Below are 8,293 nucleotides of genomic sequence, written 5' to 3'. Positions count from 1 at the left end.
ACCTATACCTCTCTATCCTCCTGCCTCAGCCTCCCAAGTGCTAAGATTATAGGCCTGCACCACCATGGCCAGCTCTCTTACTACCGTGGCTCTCCTTCCACCCTCTTCACCACCAGGACCCTTGCCTCATCTTGTGCTTTCTTCTTGCCTCACCCAGGTTGAGAGGAAGACCAATTTGACCTCAGAAATTTGCCACTTGTGGCATCACCCAGCACACTGGACCTTTGTTTCACTTTAGAAAATTCTTTCTGGTAGCCATAGTCTTGAGGACTCTCTGGGGACTGGGTCTGTCATCAGAGCTGGAAGTGCACATATGCCTACCCACAGCTCCACACCAGATGCCCAAAGACATGCAAGTACACACTGGCAGGGCCTAGATGAACCTGAGGGCTGGGAGTGGCCACCTCAGGGCCAGAGAACCCTCTTCCCAAGGACCCCGTGCAGCAGCCAGTCTTACGGTGCATTTCCTTTGTCAGCCCAGCACCTAGAATGTTTTTCTTCCTCCATTTTTATTAACATTTTCCATGATTATAAAAAGTATAGAATGCTTTTTATCTTTTTCCATTGGAAATAGTTTCTTTCCTCATGTTGGTTTCCTTTTCCTACTGGGGTGCCCTGAGATGCCCTCTGATGCTGTTACAGAACAAAGTTAGTGAAGTCATGCCCACCCATCTGTTACCCATGCCTTGGGTGGGCATTCTGACAAGGACAGGACCAGCCCAGTCACCTCCAATTATAGTGAGAAGGCAGGCATAGGTCCTGGCCCAGGGCTCCTCCCTTTGGCATCCGCTCTCTGCTGTGGAGCTCATCAGGCCTCAATGTCTCCCATAGCAGCTCTTGCCATCCCCTCTGTCCAGCATTTCTCTGTGCAGGCACTGGAAGCATGGAAGGGCTGCCTGGCCTGATTGGCTGGAAGAGGCTGACATCAGTGAGGGCCCAGCCCTGGTTGGGGGTGGGGGAGAGCAGGAGGCAAGACCTGGGATCTGGCAGCTGCTCTGAGAAGGAATACTGGGCAGATCAGTGTGTGTGGGGGGGGCTTGGGTCGGACAGGGCCTCTACCTCCTTCATTTGGATATAATGCACACACATTAGAGAATCTCATATCTGCACTTTTGTGTTTGTAAATTTGCCGACTCATATAAATTTATCTATAGGCCTAAGATCAATATTTGAGGTACTTTTGCAGTCCTTCATGAATAGCCCAGAACAAGCAAAGTCTGACTCTCCCATTGGTCGGTGCCAGAGGAGGTGGAGCAAGGGTCCCTCCCATTCTGTTTCTGCTCTTATGTCAGATAGGAGGGTCCTTCCTCCATCTACTCAGGCCATGATCTCGTATTTGTGTGCTGTTACTATTGTTATTTTATTTATTTATTTAATGACTTCTTTTTTTTTTTTTTTTTTTTGAGGTAGGGTCTCACTCTAGCCCAGGCTTACCTGGAATTCACTATGTAGTCTTATGGTGGCCTTGAACTCACGGAGATCCTTCTACTTCTGCCTCCTGAGTGCTGGGATTAAAGGCTTGCACCACCATGCCCGGCCAGGCCTGTTTTTTATTTTTATCTTTATTTATTCTGTGTGTATGGGCATGCATGTGGAGGTCAGAGAACAACGTTGGGCTGTTGATCCTCTCTTTCTACTTTGTATGAGACTGGGTCTCTCTTGTTATTTGCCATTTGGACAGCCAGACTACCTGGTCTTCCAGCTTTGGTGTTCTCCTAACTCCACTCCCATTGCTGGAGGCGCACTGGACAGGCCCACCATTTGGCAGCATGCAGTTTTACATGAGTGCTGGAGGTCTGAACTCTAGTTCTAGCAGAGCAAGAACCTTTAATCACTGAGCCATCCCCCAGCCTTTTTGTGCTTCTTACTGGCCATTCTATGGTTAAAGTGGCCATTGGACACAGTGTTGAAATGCTGTCTGGTGTTCTCAAGGGCAAGAAGGCCATGTTGTGACTTACTGAGAAAAACCTTGCAGGGCCCAAGTGTGAGTTATAGTGTTGTGGGCCTGAATCGGTATTAACAGGTAATGACATACTAAACAAGGCATCTTTAAACAGAAACACACATGAAACAAGGTTATTGTAGCAACTGGCTATTAGAAATATGACCAGATGCTTGCCTGCGCCAGAGCCTGTATTTCCCTGGGAGCGCCACTCAGTCTTTACTAAGTCAGCGATTTTATGGAATGTAACTACTGTGAATAACAGGGCACTGTGTGTGTATTTAGCTGATGTGTAACCAACTCTGGGCTTACAGCATGGTGAGTTTTTATTTTCATATATCCACGGAACCACCAAACATATCCAGCCATGTAACATTCCAGTGCACTGAAAGTTCCACTGTGCACCCCTCAGCTGCCACCCTCAGAGATGAGGTCATTGTCAAGTTTTTGCTGGGCCTAAAGTTTTATGACATGCTCATTCTTGTATCTGGTTTCTTGTGCTCTGCAGAGGGTTGCCATGTTGTTTCATGTGTCCATAGTTCATTCATTCCCATTGTTGTGAAATACGTTTTTACCTAAACACATCACAGCCCATGCAGCCGCTAGACTGCTGGTGGGGGGTGGGTTGGTGTGTCAGCCACTAGCACTATGCAATTTTCACATCAGGATGTGTTTCCTGGTGGATGTTGGTCTCTTCTCTTAGGTAGGCATCTGGCATGAGGGTGAGGGTACAGGTGTTCACCCTCTGCACTAATGGTGTCATCTCACAGCTGGGCTCTGGGCAGAAAGGGACATACATAGATTGCTTCCCCACCCCTGGCCCATAGCTAGCCATGGGAGCACCTGGGACCATATCCACAACTATAATCTGGGCCTTTCTCTCGACTGTCAGTGATCCCTGCCATACTTCTATTCCCTCCCCAGACCTTTTTTTGTTCTTTCCTGCCAGAAATCTTGCACAAGGCTCCTCACAGGTTGCTTGGTGGAGTGAGGATGGAGAACTCTCAGCTTTGAACTATTTTATGATGGGCCCATGTCACTTTTTGCTCAAGAAAGGGGTTCTGCAGTTAATGGTGTGGGAAGCCACTGGGTCTATAGTTAAGGTACTGGGGCTTGCGGGGGGGGGGGAAGGGTGGAGCATATCATGCAATCCTTTGAGGTCCCCTTTTGAGGCTTTGAATAAAGATGAGGAGGTTCCTGAATTCCACACACACCCCAAACCCTGGCCTCTAAAGGAGTGTATCCCTGGTCTTACTCTTCCCTAGCCTCAAACTTGTAGATTTTTGGGGTCAGCGCTGGGAGGAGGACAGAGTGCTCTGGCAGAGAAATCATGGGGCATTTAGGGAGAGGCGGAGACAATGCCTGTCTCCTCTGAGTGACCCAAGTGGAGCCTGGGCATCCTTGCTGGCAGCTTTGTCCCTGGACTTTTGTGGATGTAGCTGAGTCTCCTGGGTCTTGAAAGGCATTTGGAGTGAGGAAGTGACCCAGTATTGAATGCAGTTGCTGAATTGAATGGACATTGTCGTAGGCTGATTCCTAATGGCCCTGCTGGCCTCAGTCCTTCCCAAGGTGGCAGGTCACTCAACTTGGTTATACTACACCACGTCTCCCTGACCCCTCCTGGATGCCCCTCCCCACATACCATACTGATCCTCAGTTCTGCTGGTCATTGTGGACAGTCCTCTCTGCCCTGCCCCACCTGTCCAATGGCCACATACTCTGAGAAGTCAGGTCCTTCGGGGGCAGTGGGAACAGGGTATGTACCTTAGGCGTCAGGGCAGGAAGAAGTGTGCCCCATGCCGCCAGGGGTTCATTAAGACTCCATCCAAAGGTCATGGAGCACTCCAACTATGCTGTCTCTAACCCTGCCCCTGCTTCTTTCAGCCTTCCTTTCTCCCCCAGTGTTACTGTATCTTTAAGGACTTGCTGCCTCTTGACTTTTCAGTACTAACACTTAGCACACTCAGAGGTGCACATTAGTGCTTAATGTCTGGGTTTATGTGACCAGTCTTGGTACTTTGCTTATTAACCCAGTAATGTTGATAACCACTTTCAAGAGCCTCACTTCCATTTCCAGATGTGTTATGAGGGAAGCACATGTGATCTGCTTAGCCAGCTCACCAAGCAGCTGATTCAACAAATTGGCTCTTCAAACAAAGTGATTTGCAAATCCTTTTAAGAATCCCAGTATTGTGCTCGCTTCAGCAGCACATAAACTACAAATGGAAGGATGCACAGGAGATTGGCCCCACATAAGGGTGACCCAAAAACTTGTGGCTCATTCTGTTTTTATTTTATTTTATATATTTTAATTTGTTTATCAGAGAAAGAAGGAGAGAAAGAGAGAGAGATAAAGAGAGAGAGAAAGAGAGAGAGGCAGAATGGGCATGCCAGGGCTTCCAGAAACTGTAAACAAACTCCAGATGCTTGAGCTCCCTTGTGCATCTGGCTAACGTGGGTCCTGGGGAATCAAACCTGGGTCCTTTGGCTTTGCAGGCAATGCCTTAACCACTAAGCCATCCCTTCAGCCCTATTTTTATTTTATTTTATTTATTTATTTACTTTTTGATTTTTCAAGGTAGAGCTAGGCCAGGCTGACCTGGAATTTACTCTCTGTAGTCCCAGGCTGGCTTAAAACTCATAAGCAATCCTCCTTCTGGGATCAAAGATATGCGCCACCATGCCCGGCCCGGCCAGGATTCTTTTTTTTTTTTTTTCGAGGTAGGGTCTTACTCTATCCCAGGCTGACCTGGAACTCACTCTGTAGTCTCAGGGTGGCCTCAAATTCTTGGTAATCCTCCTACCTCTGCCTCCCAAGTGCTGTGAGTAAAGATGTGTGCCACCACGCCCGGCAACATTTTATTTTTAAATATGATTGGGAGGCTGAGGTAAGGTGGAATGATGGGAGTTCAAAGCCAGCCTGAGCTACAGAGTAATTTCCAGATCAGCCTGGGCTAGACTGAAACCCTGCTTCTAAAAATCAACAAATCAAGAAACCAACAAAAGAATTCTAATACTATCAATGAAAGTAACTAGATATCTTACTTCTTCTTCTTTAAAATTATAAATCTGGGACTGGAGAGATGGCTTAGTAGTTAAGGCAATTGCCTGCAAAGCCAAAGGACCCAGGTTTGATTCCTTAGGGCCCACATAAGCCAGATGCACAAGGGGGCACATACATCTGGAGTTCATTTGCAGCAGCTGAAGGCTCTGGAATGCCCATTCTCTTTATCTCTCTGTCTCTTTCAAATAAAATAAAATGAACAAAGGTTAAAAAATCATAAATGTAAGTCAATTAAATTTATATTAGTAATCTGTGAGGAAACACCAACACCCATGAAGACAGCTGGTCTTCCTAAGCACCCAGACACCTCTGCTCCTTTGACCCTCTCAGTCCCTGTGGGGGTGAAGTGGGCTCTGAGACCCTTGCTTTACAGAGAACACTGGGGCCTTGGGGAGACATGGGCATCTCTCAGCCTGGCCCTGAGTGCTGTACCAGTCATGTCCCTCTGGGACGCTGAGCTACCCACAGACACACCCACCTCTCCACACAGCCTCTAGTGAGTCCCCTCGGCTTTGCTTATTTCCCCTGCAACTTGCTGATCCTTAGCTCACTTCTCTGCTCTGGCTGTGGCTTGTGACATCTCTTCCCTCCAGGTCCGGACTCAGGTTGCTGGGATGTTTGCTGAGTGAGTCAGTGACACCAGCAGCAGGCAACACAAGTCAGCGTTGCCACAGGGCAGTCTGAGTCTCTCTCAGAGCCTGGGAGCTCTACTTAGGGTATCCCCCAGTTCTTGATCTCTGGCACGGAAGAGTTTCAGGATGAGCCAGAATGTAGCAAAGCTAATCCTATTGATGAAGCAAAAAGACAAGGCACACTGGAAGTGTCACTGTGACTGCCAGGGGCTCCACGGACCCAGCTAACAGAGCTGAGGGCCTCGCTGAGCCCTTCCTGTGTTGATGGGAGGATGGTTGCCTCCTTTTCTTTCTTTTTTTTTCTTTTGGTTTTTCGAGGTAGGGTTTTACTCTAGCCCAGGCTGACCTGGAACTCACTATATAGTCTCAAGGTGGTCTCAAACTCATGGTGATCCTCCTGCCTCTGCCTCTCAAGTGCTGGGATTAAATTATGTGCCACCTCGCCCAGCTAGGCCTCCTTTTCTTAAAGCTGCTGATTCAGAGCTGAGTCATTGTCTGACTTCCAGCTGCAGCCAGAGCTGGTATTTAGAGTGGGTGGGGGCAGGCTGCACACTGACCACTGAGGATGGCCTTGTGCTGTGCTGCAGGAGCTCCCTCACTTGCCTGGGGGAAGTCTCAGAAGCTGGAAGTGTCCTGTGGGCAGTGTGCCCAGTGGTCCTGGTCTTAGCTCTGCTCTTAATAAGCTGCCTGGTCTCTGGCAGATACCTGGGATGCTAAGGCCTCTTAGCAATGTGACAACAATCTGGCTTCCAGCCTCCAAGGCTGCCATGGGTTCACCTGAGAGTATGTTTGAAGCCCTCTAGGCAGTGCCCAGTTGTGGTCAGGGAAAATGACCAGAATGGCAAAGCCCAGGCCGAGATGGACAAGAGCCCGGCCGAGGGCTTGGCTGAAGTCCAGTGGTAGGGAAGCTGGGCCACTTCAGATAGGGATCCCCCACACAGGCAAAGAAGTGAAACCATGTGAAGGAAGTTTTATTCTGAGGACAGGACCAGGGGTGGAGGAAGCCCTGCTTTCTGTCATTGAATTGTGCTTGGAGAGGGGCTCAGGACACAGCGAGAGCATGGAGGCTTATGTGCCTGCTTCCAAGCATTCCACACTGGCCACACCTCCTACTTTTGGAAACTTCACATTTTCAAGCTGAGTTTCCTCCTTAGTCTCCCCTCCTACTGCCAGTTCCTTTCTTATATCCGTCTCTTCTGAGTCAGGTTGCCTCCCACCACCAAGCTCTATGGTCACATCTATGTCCCCGTGAAAGAGCTACAGAGCATCTGCTCCCAAGACACCTATCTGGAGGAAGGGCTGGGAACAGGTCCCCAGGTGCCTGCAGGCCAGTTCAGACCCCTTTCCTGCCCAGACCAAGGTCCTGGCAAGGACTTGCAGGGCAGCTTGCACTCCCCATGTGGAGCTGCTGGGAACGGGGGCAGCTCTGGGGAGGCGCTGGCGGAGCTTCCAGACCCTGGCGCACAGGGGCTGAGGAGAGCTGCTGGGCTGAGTCATGCTCCGGAATAGGAAGAGGAGTTTACACCACCAGCTGTCTCCCCGGGAAGAACAGGAAGAAGGCTGGCCGGGGAGGGAAAGGGAGAGGAGGGGAGAGGAAGAACCGAGAAGGCCTCTCAGTTCCTAGGACTGCCGCCTTCTCCAAAGCAGCACTCCATCTAGCGCCCAGGGCACAAGCCCAGCCTATGGTGCCAGGGCCACCTCAGACTCAGCGACCTAGCGCTCAGAGATTGCCCCTAGGGGCTCCCTTTCTGCCCCACTTCAGGGTACTTGGAACTTCCAGGACTTTCCAGATCTCAGGGCTGCTCAGAGTCACTGCTGTCCACCTGTGTTGAAAGTGCTGCAGATCAAGATGTTTACAGCACTGCTGTTTTAGAAATCTGAAAGTACAACCTTACAAAGATAGATAGCCAGGCTTGGTGGCACACATCTTTAATCCCAGCACTTGGGAGGCAGAGGTAGGAGGATCGCAGTGAGTTTGACGCCACCCTGAGACTACATAGTTTATTAGAGGTTAGTCTGGACCAGAGGGAGACCATACCTCGAAAAACCAAAATAATAATAATAATAAATAAACAAATACGTAAATTAAAAAAAAAAAACAAAGAAAGGAAGGGAATTTTCAAAAGGAGTAAGGATGGCGCTGTGTCACTGATGGAGTGAGGAGCTCTGGCGGATCCCCAGCAGGGAGCTTCCTTTGACTGCATAGGAGAGCCCAGGTGCCTCAAGATTGGCCTCATTTCCAGTGTTGGGTACTGGGATGAGGCTGAAGATTACTCAGTGTTTGGTTTGTCTACCTCTTATGAATTTTCTTCTTCTTCTTTCTTTAGTTTTTGTATGTATTGTACGTGGTGTGTATAAGCAGATGCACATGCGGGGCCAGAGAAGAGCATCAGGTGTCCATCCTCTGTCACTCGTCTGTGTACTTCCTTGAGACAGTCTCTCTCTGAAGGTGGAACTGCAGTTTTTATGAGTCCTAGCAATTCTCCAGTTTCTGCCCTGACAGGAATGGGGTTACAGACGTGTGACGATGCTCAGCTGGGCTATTCCCGGTGGTCCTGGGGAGTTGAGCTCAGGCAGTCTCGGGCTCTCTCAGGTTCTCATGATTGCATCAAGCACTATTACCCATGCAGCCAATCCCAGCTCAATGTTAGGAAC

This window comes from Jaculus jaculus, chromosome 7 (genome assembly GCF_020740685.1).
Source record: "Jaculus jaculus isolate mJacJac1 chromosome 7, mJacJac1.mat.Y.cur, whole genome shotgun sequence".
Taxonomy (NCBI): domain Eukaryota; kingdom Metazoa; phylum Chordata; class Mammalia; order Rodentia; family Dipodidae; genus Jaculus; species Jaculus jaculus.
The sequence above is the reverse complement of the archived record's forward strand: the minus strand, read 5'-3'. Positions refer to the sequence as shown.